This window comes from Dermacentor variabilis, chromosome 11 (assembly GCF_050947875.1).
Source record: "Dermacentor variabilis isolate Ectoservices chromosome 11, ASM5094787v1, whole genome shotgun sequence".
NCBI classification, from domain to species: Eukaryota; Metazoa; Arthropoda; class Arachnida; order Ixodida; family Ixodidae; genus Dermacentor; species Dermacentor variabilis.
The window spans coordinates 97,478,043-97,492,151 of NC_134578.1; the positions used below are offsets into that span (position 1 = coordinate 97,478,043).

At 44.0% G+C, this 14,109-nt stretch overlaps 3 non-coding genes across 3 annotated transcripts; 1 reads left to right on the forward strand and 2 right to left on the reverse strand.

Annotated features, from left to right (window-relative positions):
* Positions 1-1,681: 1,681 nt before the first annotated feature.
* TRNAG-UCC (transfer RNA glycine (anticodon UCC)) lies at positions 1,682-1,753 on the reverse strand. Its single transcript has one exon. It is a non-coding gene; the product is annotated as a tRNA-Gly (tRNA).
* Positions 1,754-7,046: 5,293 nt separating this feature from the next.
* On the forward strand, positions 7,047-7,118 carry TRNAG-UCC (transfer RNA glycine (anticodon UCC)). Its single transcript has one exon. It is a non-coding gene; the product is annotated as a tRNA-Gly (tRNA).
* Positions 7,119-13,780: 6,662 nt separating this feature from the next.
* Positions 13,781-13,852, reverse strand: TRNAG-UCC (transfer RNA glycine (anticodon UCC)). Its single transcript has one exon. It is a non-coding gene; the product is annotated as a tRNA-Gly (tRNA).
* Between the last annotated feature and the right edge of the window lie 257 nt (positions 13,853-14,109).

Genomic DNA, 14,109 nt, shown 5'->3' on the forward strand with positions numbered 1-14,109 from the left:
CAACCATATCAGCTGTTCCAGCTGCTGTGCCTGAAGGTTTCGTCATTGGCGGTCTCTTCTTTCTCATATATGTGATTGACCTCCCACTCAAGTTTTCATCCAATGTAAGCCTTTTTGCGGACGATTGCGTTTTTATACTGACCAATACCAAACTCATTAGACAACTCCGCTCTTCTAGGCGACCTCCTCCTCATCCATGAGTGGGGCAGAAAATGGTTCATGTTCCTCGTCGTCAGTAAGTGCACTCATGTGTCCTTTAATGGCCACCGTAATTCAGTAGTGCCTTCCTTCTATTTAAACAACACCAGTTAAATACAATGTGAAACTTTTTAATGCTTGGGAGTGCATATATTTTGTGATTTATCTTGGGTGCATCGTGTTAACTGTGCAATGCGTACAGTAAGTTCACTGGCGTGGTGTCAGCATCTCCCTCAATGAATCTACTTTCGCATAAAACCGTTATTCTTAAGAAACTAAGATATGAATGTGCCATTTATGACAGTAAGCAGGTTAAGATGGTTATAATGTCTTCGAATCACTACAGAACCGAGCTGCCAGATCTCCACTCTTTTGGGCTACTCCTATATAGTACAGGTGTGTCACCTTTGAAATGCGGGCTGCGTCTTCCCCGCTCGCTTCCCAACACAGAACTGCTTGTTTCTATTTTTGAGGTTCTTTTATTCACTGCCCACCGGTGACCAAATCATAATTCTAGCACATCGTTTTTCCCGCCGAACGACTCCTAATGCTGTGTATCCAACACGCGCCCTTTGAACAAGATATCAATGGTCTTTCTTTGTACATATAGACCGACAATGTAATACCATTATTTGAAACATTGTCCCCACCATCGACCTTTCATGTTACAAATCTGCCATTGAAGATGGCCATCTTTCATGTCATGCCATCTGACCTGGCCCCTCTCCTCTTTTTTTTTTTCGCCAATCCCTTATGTAGTGTCACGTTTCTTAAAAGCTTCGAGCTATTATCAATAAATAAATGAACGAATGACAGACGCAGTTTACAGAAATACGATATTTGTATATGGTACAGAATTGCGGATTTCCAGACCTCATTGCTTAAATTTTTATAAATTTACGAATTTGGAACAAATATTTGTAAGAGATCCAGGCCGTACATCAAAATTCAGCTTGCTACTGTCAGTAGAGTTTTAGTTTTCTTTCTCGAATACAACCAATTTCATTAGAATTCGTGCAGAATTTGTCGTGTAAAAGCATTTCTGGATTTTACCTGCATATTAGCAGCTAAATTCGACTTGGTCCTGAGTTTAAAAAATAAATTAAATTATGGGGCATTACGTGCCCAAACCACGATCGGATTATGAAGCACGCTGTAGTGGGGGACTCCGGATTAATTTTGACCACCTAGGGTTATTTAAGGTGGACCTCAATCTAAGTACACGGCTGTTTTTGCATGTCGCCCCCATCGAAATGCGACCTCTGCTTAGCAGCTCAACAACAAAGGCACTAAGAAACCATGGCGGGTCGGTCCCGAGCTAAAGGCTTCCTCTCAAAAAGATGTTGCGGTGTACCCTGTCTATGTAGCATCGCAAATTTCTGTCAATACTTGCAATCGACGTCTTGCGGCAGCACAATGTGCCGAGCCCAAAAGAGCCTTCAAAAAAAGTATCCGCCGGTTAGGAAGAACAAAAAAAAATTAGTGCGTCGGCCGGGAATCGAACCCGGGTCAACTGCTTGGAAGGCAGCTATGCTAACCACTATACCACCGACGCTTTTTTTTCTTTATTACCGACATGGCAACAAGGCTACAAAACAAGACATTTTAACAGTACACAACGGTCACGACAAAATCTCTGCCACTTAGTGGTCGGTATCCCCGCCTGTCACTATACCACCGACGCCACCGGTTGCAGATCGCTTCCTCGCGGCCTCTTGTATAGCAACATTTGGGAGCAGAAAGCAATCCAGGTGACCGGAGAAACGAGGTCAGCTCGAGCCACGTGAAACGGTTCCAACGGCGTAGTCATCACGGGTCGAGAGAACGGGGGTAAATTTAGAGCTAGCTTATGCGCACTCCGTCAATTATTCATCAGTTTAACAATCCGTCTCAACATCATCGTTTTGTTGATAATACAAAGTAGTTTACTTCATTTGAGGCTTGTTGTCAGACAATAAATGGTCATCTGCCTTGCGTGCCTTTCCTCTTTGAAACGCCCCACGCCCGGTACTTAACGGTCACGAACAGCATGCGCGTTATCAGCGTCGCCGAGTATTCTTGATAGAAAAGTAGCGAACACTGAGCTTTCAGGTACGGAAACGCAAGCAAGGCAGATGACAAAACGCAAGCGAAGCAGAGAGGAGGACAGGCCCAGCAGCAGCGTTCTAGTTGGAACGCCGCATGAGGCAGGTGGTGGCGAAGTGGCCATCTCTGCAACGCTGGAAAGGACGGTCACATTCGTCACTTTCAAGGACGTGAATACCACAGCGACAACGTAACGGTGCTGTGCGCTGCGCACAGCAGTGACCGCTGGAGTCGATCGACGACACACGCGTTGTAAGCGGCGGTGGTCGAATGTTACCCTGCTGCCAGATATCTTCAGGTAGCTGGGGACAGGGTTAGAGTAGTGTTCATCTCCGCATGCATGAAGCGGGTTATTATCAGTACAACAACGGTCGTCGGCTCATGAAACCAGCGTTAACACATAGTACCATGCCGTATGTTGACATTGGATGCACCAGGATTTCCTTAGGGACCAGTTCCTGGAACAACCTCAAGTACCTTAGTAATTGCAGAGGCATGTCAGCCTCCATTTGTATTATAAGGACGGTTGAAACCTGTCGACACTACTTTCGCGTTTCAGTGCAGCACAAAAGGCACTCACTAGCAATCGTACTTATTAAGAGAGGCAAGGTGAATAGCAATACATTGATTCAGGTGCACATCAATCTATTACCACATCACGAACTTTGGCTCTCAGATATCTCCTATCCTCCATCGTGACTCGCCTCTCCAAGAAACCGAACTTTCAGTTGAAGGAATTATTAACAAACGAGATATGTTTACGTTAGCAGCAGAACAACTAGCGTTATACCAGATAAACTTTCGGTACCCTGGCTATATTCAACTGTATGCAGATGGTTCTTGCCAAACAAGCTTTTGTACAGCTGCTTTTGTCATTCCAGAATGAAATAAAACGGAGACCTTTAATTTACCTCACACGACATCATCAACAACAGCAGAGCCTTTTGCGATACTGTCTTTGTTACGATGCATAAATTTAATGCAAAAAGGGGGACAATGGGTCATCTTTTATAATAATAATAATAATATTAATAATAAACTCTTTTATTATTTCTATAAAACCAAATACGTTCATTAGGCCTGCCAAAGCCACATTGGGCTTGACTCGCTGGCAGCATTGTCTTCCCTTCACCGTGACGTCAACAGTTAAGCAAAACATGGCGTTAGTTTACGATACACTAAAGGAACTCACAAAAGCAAATGAACGGAAACGCGCAATAATGTTCCAATTTATACCTGGACACTGCAATAGCTCTGGAAATGTTGCAGCAGGCAAGGAAGCTGGGCAAGCGCATGTTAATAATGCCACACATGGTCTCCCTCTAATGGAAGACGAATTGTGGCACATGTTGAGACAGATCTCAGCCTGTGGTTGCAAAACGACATGGTTTGATCAGAACTCGAAATCTTACGATTTATTTTGCATTGACCCATTGCTTCAATTTAAAATCCCGACCACTTTAGATGCCACCATAGCCTTTGAATGAAACGATTATTCACCGTGGGTACGGCGCACACAAAACACTTTCTACGTAAAGTTTCAAGAACCGATAGTCCAGAATGCAGTTGTGGCCACGCAGATGAGGATGTACATCTTCTGGTGGAATGTTCGCAACACGACACACAGACACAGCGCTTAGCAAGTCATTTAGTGACATTAGACCGCAAGCCCTTCAGCCTCAGGCCAAGATACTCATGGCAAAGACGAGCGTTACTGGCCCGTCAAAGAGTTCTAGAAGCGAGAAATATATTCGGGAACTATTGAGTGGAGTGTTGAAATGCGATAAGATCATTCTATGGGATTTTTTAAACCCGACTTTGGCTAATTCAGGGCCTGGCTTGATGTAGCTTCATTTGAATCTAATCCACGCTATCTTATATGCTCTGATTTTAGGTGTAGTTATCTGACCGGACTTTGTGTTTACTGTAGTACACTTATGTGAGTGGACTTCGTGTTCTTATAATTTGGAGTCAACTTTGAGTTTTAGTGAGCTTAAGTAATATTTTTTAAAAATCTCTACGTCAAAAGAAATAGCCGGTGCGAACTACATCTCCTAAGTACCATACAATAAAAAAAAACGCTTACAAACAATGACACCAAGGACCGCAGGCGTCACGCGTACGTGATCTATTTGGGTAAAGGCAACTGGTCAATAAAACCCACACATGCTGTCTTTAGGCATCAATATTGTCGGATTCGAGACACTCGTAATGCAATGAACGAGAATAAAGGGAATCGAGGCGCCCGATTTTTATTAATGCTATCGTAAGAACGCAACAAACAAAGACACCAAGGACAACATAGGGGAAATTACTTGTACTTACAATGGAATTAAAGAAATGATAAATTGTGGAAATAAAACTGGATGGAAAAATAACTGGCCGCAGGTGGGATAACACTGCTAGATGACTGCTATAGACGATTGCTAGAGACTCGAGCTCACTCGAGACACTCGGTGTAGTCTCTCTCCGCTTTTGTAAGTGTCCGACTGGCACAGGCGACCCCCGGAGATCTGAACAAGGACAGCGCCAACACCTACGTCGCTTGCGTCAATATCCAGCTCAGTTGAAGCCTGCGGATCGAAATACCACAGAACCGGTGCAGAAGAAGTTTCAGCTGTTGAAACGCACACTCACAATCAGCAATCCACCGGTATGGGCTAAAATGGTGAAATTGGCCCGTGCTATTTAGAAGACCTCATTGCATACAGCAGGACATCTCACGAACACAATAAGTCAGCCTGTCTGTCCTTCTGGGCTGTATCCAGCAAGCTGGCCTCAAACTGCAAACGGAGAAATAGATATCTTTTTCGGACCATCGGTACCAGAAATTGGTACCATCTCACTTTTTATTGGGAACCAGTCCTCTCAATGTAATGAGGTTCGTGCTATTTAAAGGACACCGTTAAAATCTAGTGCCCCCGGAAGCAAAATCCTTATGTATGCAGTCCGCACTCGTATATATATATATATATATATATATATATATATATATATATATATATATATATATGTATATATATTGAAATTGCAAATTATTACGAATTCTTGGGTCTTACGTACGAAAATTACGATTTCATTACGAAGTACGCCGTGGCGAGGTATTCCGAAATAATTTTGACCAAATGGAGTTTTTTAACAGGGATCCAATGCACGGTACACGGGCGCTTTTGCAATTCGCTCCTGCCGAAATGCGGCCACTATGACCGGGGTTCCATCCCGCGACGTCGTGTTTAGCAGCGCAATGGAAAAACCACTGTAATCAAGAACGGCATGTTTCTTTTTAATTGCAAGAATTCAGAAAACTCAACTATCAAGTTAGCAACTTTGTAAGACAGCAGTGAAAAGCGGCATCACAATGTTTTAAATTGACCTAATAGTACATTCACTAATTTCTGTGGACTTCTGGACCGGTTCTGTGGTATTTCGTAAGCAATACTAAAATCGTCCGACGGCAGTGTTCAAACATAGGACCTTTAGCACAGAATTTTGACTTTGAAGCCATAACGCCACGGACGCATGCATCGACAAACGGCAAGGAACATAGTAATGAATTTTTGACCACCAAACCAGAGCGTTGAGACTCTTGGCGCGTTTTGATGTGGCCAGCTCGACAGGCTGAACCGCTGCAATTGGTAGAATTGGTGCAATTGGTAGCGAAAACTGCGAATTCGCAGTTTGCCGAACATAGAAAAGTATAGATTGCTCTGAAATTTAGGGCAATAGAGCCGGATAAAACGTAATAAACAAAGCCACAAGATCGTCTGAATCCACAAGCACGAAGATCATACAAATTCATGTAAGACCCATCATTCTGATCATGGCTTAAGTACCTGTATTAGAGCGCAAAATTTCTCTATAGTAAATATAGTAGGAAGCTGCATGGGCAAGTCGCTATCTGCTCATAACTGCATCACCACGTAATATAAGTATCGGCCTACGCAGATGTCCTGCTTCTGCGCATCTGATTGGTGCAGCAGCCTTGCGACTGTGGTCACGTGACCGAAAAGTAGAGCAGTTAGCGACTGACGCACGATGGTCCCTCTTCGAGAAAAGCACTCACATATCGACCATTTGCTAATTGCCGTTTTGCGACCGACTTGGTATTGCGATCACTGTCAGTCGCCGGTGTGAATGGGTCTTTACACTCCGCATGAGCATATTTTCCACAGCAGATGGTAGTGCTCAGAAGCTAAATTGGTAGAGTGATTACAGTGGCATTACTATTCCCTGGCGATCAACTCCAAAGAGGTTAACTTTAGAAGCGAGTTGAACGCTTCACTCTAAAGAAGTTACACCCATTGGGGCGTATTTTATTAGCAAACAATCATCGTCATCTGCGTTGCTTGCGTTTCCATACTTCAAACAAGGCGCTTACTACGTTCCTCTCAAGGATGCTCCACAACCCTTATATGTGGCATGCGGTTCGCGACTGGGAAGTACCGGGCTTGTAGCATCAAAGATAGGAAATATGACGATTTGTTGTTTGGGGACAAGATAAGCCTCGGAGGATGCAAACTTTTTTAGGGTGTTGTCAACAGTTCGTGATGTTGAGATGCATGCGTAAACAACTTATGAATAACTGATAGGGTGCGCATACGCTAGCGCTAAATTTACCCATGTTCTCTCGACCCGTGATTATTAAGCCGTTGGGGCCGGTCCACTTGGCTCGAGCTGACCTCGTTTCTCCATTCATCCCGCCTCGCGTCTGCGGGCGGATGTTGCAACACAAAGAGCGACGAGGAAAACTTCTTGGACGTCTCGCGTCGGTGGTATAGTGGTTAGCATAGCTGCCTTCCAAGCAGTTGACCAGGGTTCGATTCCCGGCCGACGCACGTTTTTTTTTTTAATTCCACGTAGGAGATACTTTTTGTCAAGGATCGTTTGGGCTGGCCACATTGTGCTACCGCACGTGGTCGATTAAAGGTATTGAAAGAGGTTTGCGATGTTACATAGATCGTGTACACGGTAACATTTCTTTTTATCCATTAAGAGCCTGGGACCAACTCGAATTTACCCGTTATTTAAAACGCAGAAATGCTTGTACAGAACAACTGCTGCACCAATTTGAATGAAATTGGTTGCACCTGAGAGAAAATATTAAACGCTAGTGACACTAGCAAAGCAAATTTTGATTTTGATATTTTATGAAAGTTTTTTGCAAGTTCGCATGTTTACAAGAGAGAGAGAGAGAGAAAATAATGCAGAGAAAGGCAGGGAGGTTAACCAGAGGTAGTTCCGGTTGGCTACCCTGCGCGGGGGGAAGGGTTAAGGGGGAGAAATGCTTTGCGGATTAATGACAAAATTATGTTTACAAAAATTTTGAAAACTTCAATACAATTCTCTTCATTTACCAGAAAATATCCTGGCTGGGCTCCAGGGCTAAAAGCTGCAAGAAAACAGCTTGACGGGGCCCAGGATACCATACATACATAGCGACATGTGACAGGTAAACTGATTACAGATGTTTAAAAGCATCACACACGAAAGTTATTTATACAGATATTAGAACATCATTATACAATATTTAAGAACATGCACTCCTACTCGATAATAAAAGAACTGCATTTGTGTTCCAATGCACAACAAACATAAATTGAAGAATCTAACAAAGCACAATTCTACCACAATAGGTAACACTAACTTTACTAACAGAAACAAATGGTAACTGCACTAATACAAAAACTAACCGCAATAGTACAAGATAACATCAGTTATATCCATATCAATTAACAAGAATAAAACAATAATACATAAGGCATAAGAAACCAGAGTAACCAGTTTTGTAGCACAAAGTCCTATACTAATGAATACCCTATTTTAATTGATAAATTGAATGAATAAATAAATTTGTGGTTCAGAAATCTTTCACGTAATATATTTACTGTGGGTTTGTCTAAGTCATTAGGTTTATTTAGAATAAATGGAAGGTTATGTTTCAAAGACTGCTGTTTATAGTCGGTACGAAAACGTGGTATAAGTCACTCTCCCACGTTACGAGTATTGATATCATGACTGTTGCGCAGCAGAAATGCAGTAGTCTCCATGAAGTGTTTCAATGCAAAAGAGCAGATGTAGAATGAACGCAGGAAGTGAAACTCATAGACATCCGCGATTTTAATTATTCTGTGAGCGCGAAAGTATGTGGAGGATGGAGATGAATAACCAATGTCAGAAATGCGACGGACAGCTTTCTTCTGTAACAGCAGTATTCTACATATATTACGCTGAGTTGTAGTAAGCCAAGCCAAACTACAGTAGTTTATGCGTGATTGAAATAGCGCATGATATATCCCATTTTTATTTGAAACAATCAGCAAGAATTTCACCAGTCAATACGCGATGGTTTAGCGTAATTTCATCTGGCATGTGGTTTTTTTGTGCTGCGCCCCAGAACGCTGTTTATATATTTCCAAGTAGTATCTGGGGGCTATATAACGTAAAACTATTCCAATATGTTTTTATTCCAATTTCCTGACGTCAAATTTGCGTAACCGCCAACGCAAACAGCGGGCGGCCACCCGCAGATCCAATGATTGGTCTGTTGCCCGCAACAGACCAATCAAACGCTCTCCTTGTTCATAAGAGGTCACTTTCGCTTGCTTGAAAAACGAATAACCTTGCCTACACTGAGCGGCTTGGCTTATCTAATTGGCTGACGAGAGGCGAGGAGCACGCTCAAGTGGAGAGGGATTCAATGGGAACGAGCCACTGCACTGAAAGTCGATAACGGGATGAAGAGGTGGTGCCGGCGTCTGCAATTTGTCCGCTTTCCCTTACTTATAGCTTACGGTGACTCGTCGACAATCGCGGCGGCTTGCAACAGAATAAAGGCACATTCACACCGAAAGCGGAGCGTCTAAAGGCTCAACCAGACGTACGCGTCCCAATGCGTCCGCACACGCCGCGCTGACTCGACGTCGCGTGGCGCCCGACGGAGGAAGAGGGCGCGCACCCAAACGATGCACGAGTTGCCGCGCGTAGCCGCGCGTCTCGTCGCGGCGGCGCAGTGTTGCTAGCTTGCCATGTTCAAGGCAGTCTAGCCTTCGCTTAAAGGCCTCGTTAAGCAATGTGTTACATATTAGACAGTTTTAGTTTAGCGTCAGCAACTACAGCGTACGCTATACGCTATAATATAGCGTACGCTAAGCAGCGCACGTTTTCTACAATTTTAGTTGACCGGCGATATTTTCAAATCTCAGAGGCCATATGCCGTTGTTGCGGCTATTTCGCGCCATTAGCGACAGGTGGCGTTGACATCTCGAACGTTTCTTTCGTTAGGCTTCGACTCGTTCGAAACGAGAAGCGATCTCGAAAACACCACGAGGTTATCCATAATACTCTGTCGTCGAAGCGGCCTGAGACTAAGCGAAAGCCGTTTACACAGTCATTTGCTACGAACGAAGTGCATTTTACAAAAGCAACGCCATATTCAATTCGAAGCGGGCAGCCGGGACCGCCGCCATGTTTCCCGCAAGCTTGCCTGAACGTCGCGCGAAGAGTCGTTCCGGAAGTGACGTTGGCTTGCCGTGGTCATGTGAGGTGTGTCATGCTACTGACGCGAGCGGCAGCTTCCGACGCGGGCGCAAAAATTCTAGCGGTTGTAGGTCTCCACGCCGCCGCGCGCCGACACGCGAAACAGCCTCCGCGCCTGACGCCGTACGCGCCCAGGCGTGGTGCGGCGCGTGCGGGCGCATTGGAACGCGTACGTCTGGTTGAGCCTTAAGCGGACAAGCGGATTTTCAAAGCGGCGAGGCGGCGAGTGCCCGCGCCTGTTCAGACCGGCCGCGTTGTCTGGCTATCCGCGCCGCCGGGAAGGAGGGGCATCTCGATTTTTCTTTAGCAATTTCAAGGATGTGGCGCCATCTCGCGGCACTTTGGGTTTGTGCGCGCACTTTCGATATTTTTTCTTCGTGGGTCGGCGCGCTCCCGTCCGCTATCTACTTCTGCAAAATAAGCTCAGACGAAGAAGAGGAGATCGTTGGCATTTTACTCGTCACTTGTCTAGTCGATTTTCAAGATTTGTTACAGCGCAACACAAGACAAGGAAAAAAGAAGGTATAAAGCGACGACACGGCGCCGTGTCGTCGTTTTATACCTTCTTTTGTCCTTGTCTTGTGTTGCGCTGTAACAAACCTTACTATGAATCCCAACCAAGTGGCCCAACTTGCCGTTTTGACGCTTTTGAATAACAAGCGAAAAGCCCAGAGAAAGACATTCGTTTACATTCATTCACCAGCGCTTCCGCAGTGTCGGGTTCTGATTGGCTGCGGCCAAAGCGGCCAACTTATCCGCGCGGAAAAAATCGGTCCGGGCGCGATCCGGCCAAGCGGCCGCGTATTTTCCGCAAAGCGGAAAATCCGCGGCCGCTTGGCCGGATCCGCTTGTCCGCTTGTCCGCTCCGCCTTCGGTGTGAACGTGCCTTAAGAATGGCGCTAAAACGGATCCTCAGCAAGGAAGGGTTGGTAGAGGGAGGGCGTAAACGTGCCGAAAGTACTTGAGAACGTTACGCCGCAGCGCAAAATTTCATTGTGCGCAAGTAAATCGTTGCTCTCCGGCAGTTGCGAGTAGAAAGCGCCTGGGCGATCGGTGGCAGCCATATTTTATTCCTTTCGTACGGGGCAGCCAGCGGCTATTCAGAAGAAAATTCAGTTTTGTTCGGCATATTAATGCACCTTTAAAGCGTACACGTGACTTTGACGCGGTGAGTTTTTGCGGTTTTGTGACGTTGCGTGGCAGGCAGGTGAAGTGGGTGTGCAGCCCGAAAACTTTTGACCAATAGCCGGGAGCTAATGGCGAAAAGGCGTCGAATCAGAAATAACTATTTCTTTCTTTTTTCAGTTAAATCATGCATAATCAGTCGGCACACGTCATATCAGATGGGGAGATATCGTGGTTTTCGTGACGTCGCCTGACAGACAGGTGAAGTGGGGGGTGGCCCAAAAAAGTTTTTGACCAATCGCGGAGGGCTGATTACAGAATTGGAATAGAAAAGTTTGGAATGGTTTTACGTTATTGGGCCCTTGGTTTCTTGTACTCATACCAGAAAACAAGTTCTCATAATTAGCTATCTTTGCTTTTCGAAGGTCAGGGTTTAGTTTAAGATTCCTTACTTCTGCACCACATACAAATACCGCATTCCTGTAGACTGCATCTGTCATTTATTGATTTACTTATTCATTACACCTCAAAGTTTCCAAAAACTGGATACCACATAAAGAGTGGGAGAGGTCAACACAAGCGGCAAGGAACGCCTTAATGAATTTTTCACCGCAAAGCCAGAGCGTTGAGTCGCTTGGCGCGTTTCGATGGGGCCTGTTCGACAGACTGAACCGCTGCAATTGGTAGCGATGTTGCGTGTTCGCAGTTTTCCGAACTTAGAAAAGTATAGATTGCTCTAAAATTAAGGACAATGAAGGCAGATGTTATGTGGCGTAACATGAAAGGTGGCCATCTTCAAGGGCATATTTTTAACACGAAACGTCGGTGGGGGGATAATATTTAAAAAATTGTATTTCATTCTCGGGCTATATACAAATCAAGACCGTCGATATATAGTGTAATGGGTGCGTGCTAGACGCACAGCATTAGGTAGCGTTCGGCGGGAAAAACGATGTGCCGGAATGATGATTTGGTCCCCTGGCGGCAGTGAACCAAATTACCTAAGAAAGTGACGAAGGAAAGAAGTTCTGCGTGTGGAAGCCTGCGAGGGAAGACGCAGCCGGGATTTCAAAGCTGACATACTTGTGTTGTAGGAGTAGTTAGAAAGGATGGACATGGCCCTTAGGTTCTATGGTGATTCGAAGGCACTAATCCTCTTAACCTGATTGCTGTCGTAAATAGTGCAGGAATATTTTCGTTTAATAAGGATAAATGTTTTACAGGGAAATAGGTTTACTAAGGGAGACGCGAGCTAACCGCGTAGCTAACTTTTAGCACACATTGCACGAATTATGTATCTGGTTAGAATCATGGGCCCAAAATAAATCACAATAATATGCAGTCCCAGGCATTAAAATGTTTCACAGTGTATTAAAGTTGTTGTCAAAGTAGTAGGAGGGCACTACTGAATTACGATGGCCATGAAGGACACACAAGTGCACTTAGCGATGGTCAGGGACATGAACCATTTGCTGCGCCAATCCTGAATGTGGAGGAGGTAATATACTCAGCGTATATATAGGTATATACGCTGAGTATACACGTATACTAATACGCTGAGTATATAGGTATATACTCAGCGTAATATATATAGAATACTGCTGTTACAGAAGAAAGCTGTCCATCGCATTTATGACATTGGTTATTGATCTCCATCCTCCACATACTTTCGCGCTCACAGAATAATTAAAATCGCAGATGTCTATGAGTTTCACATCCTGCGTTCATTCTACATCTGCTCTTTTGCATTGAAACACTTCATGGAGACTACTGCATTTCTGCTGCGCAACAGTCATGATATCAATACTCGTAACGTGGGAGAGTGACTTATACCACGTTTTCGTACCGACTATAAACAGCAGTCTTTGAAACATAACCTTCGATTTATTCTAAATAAACCTAATGACTTAGACAAACCCACAGTAAATATATTACGTGAAAGATTTCTGAACTACAAATTTATTTATTCATTCAATTCATCAATTAAAATAGGGTATTCATTAGTATAGCACTTTGTGCTACAAAACTGGTTACTCTGGTTTCTTACGCCTTATGTATTATTGTTTTATTCTTATTAATTGATATCGATATAACTGATGTTATCTTGTACTATTGCGGTTAGTTTTTGTATTAGTGGGGTTACCATTTGTTTCTGTTAATAAAATTAGTGTTACCTATTGTGGTAGAATTGTGCTTTGCTAGATTCTTCAATTAATGTTTGTTGTGCATTGGAACACAAATGCAGTTTTTTTTATTATCGAGTAGGAGTGCATGTTCTTAAATATTGTATAATGATGTTCTAATATCTGTATAAATAACTTTCGTGTGTGATGCTTTTAAACATCTGTAATCAGTTTACCTGTCACATGTCGCCATGTATGTATGGTATCCTGGGCCCCGTCAAGCTGTTTTCTTGCAGCTTTTAGCCCAGGAGTCCAGCCAGCATATATTCTGGTAAATGAAGAGAATTGTAATGTAGTTTTAAAAATTTTTGTAAACATGCGAACTTGCAAAAAACTTTCGTAAAATATCAAAATCAAAATTTGGTTTGCTACTGTCACTAGCGTTTAATATTTTCTCTCAAGTGCAACCAATTTCATTCAAATTGGTGCAGTAGTTGTTCTGTACAAGCATTTCTGCGTTTTAAATAACGGATAAATTCGAGTTGGTCCCATGCTCTTAATGGATAAAAAAAATGTTACCGTGTACACGATCTATGTAACATCGCAAACTTTTTTCAATACCTTTAATCGACCACGTGCGGTAGCACAATGTGGCCAGCCCAACGATCCTTGAAAAAAAGTATCTCCTACGTGGAATTAAAAAAAAAAAAACGTGCGTCGGCCGGGAATCGAACCCGGGTCAACTGCTTGGAAGGCAGCTATGCTAACCACTATACCACCGACGCGAGACGTCCGGAAAGTTTTCCTTGTCGCTCTTTGTGTTGCAACATCCGCCCGCAGATGCGAGGGGGCATGACTGGAGAAACGAGGTCAGCTCGAGCCAAGTGGACCGGCCCCAACGGCTTAATAATAACGGGTCGAGAGAACATGGGTAAATTTAATGCTAGCGTATGTGCACTCCATCAGTTATTCATAAGTTGTTTGCGCATGCGTCTCAACATCACGAATTGTTGACAACACAATAAAAAAGTTTGCATCCTCC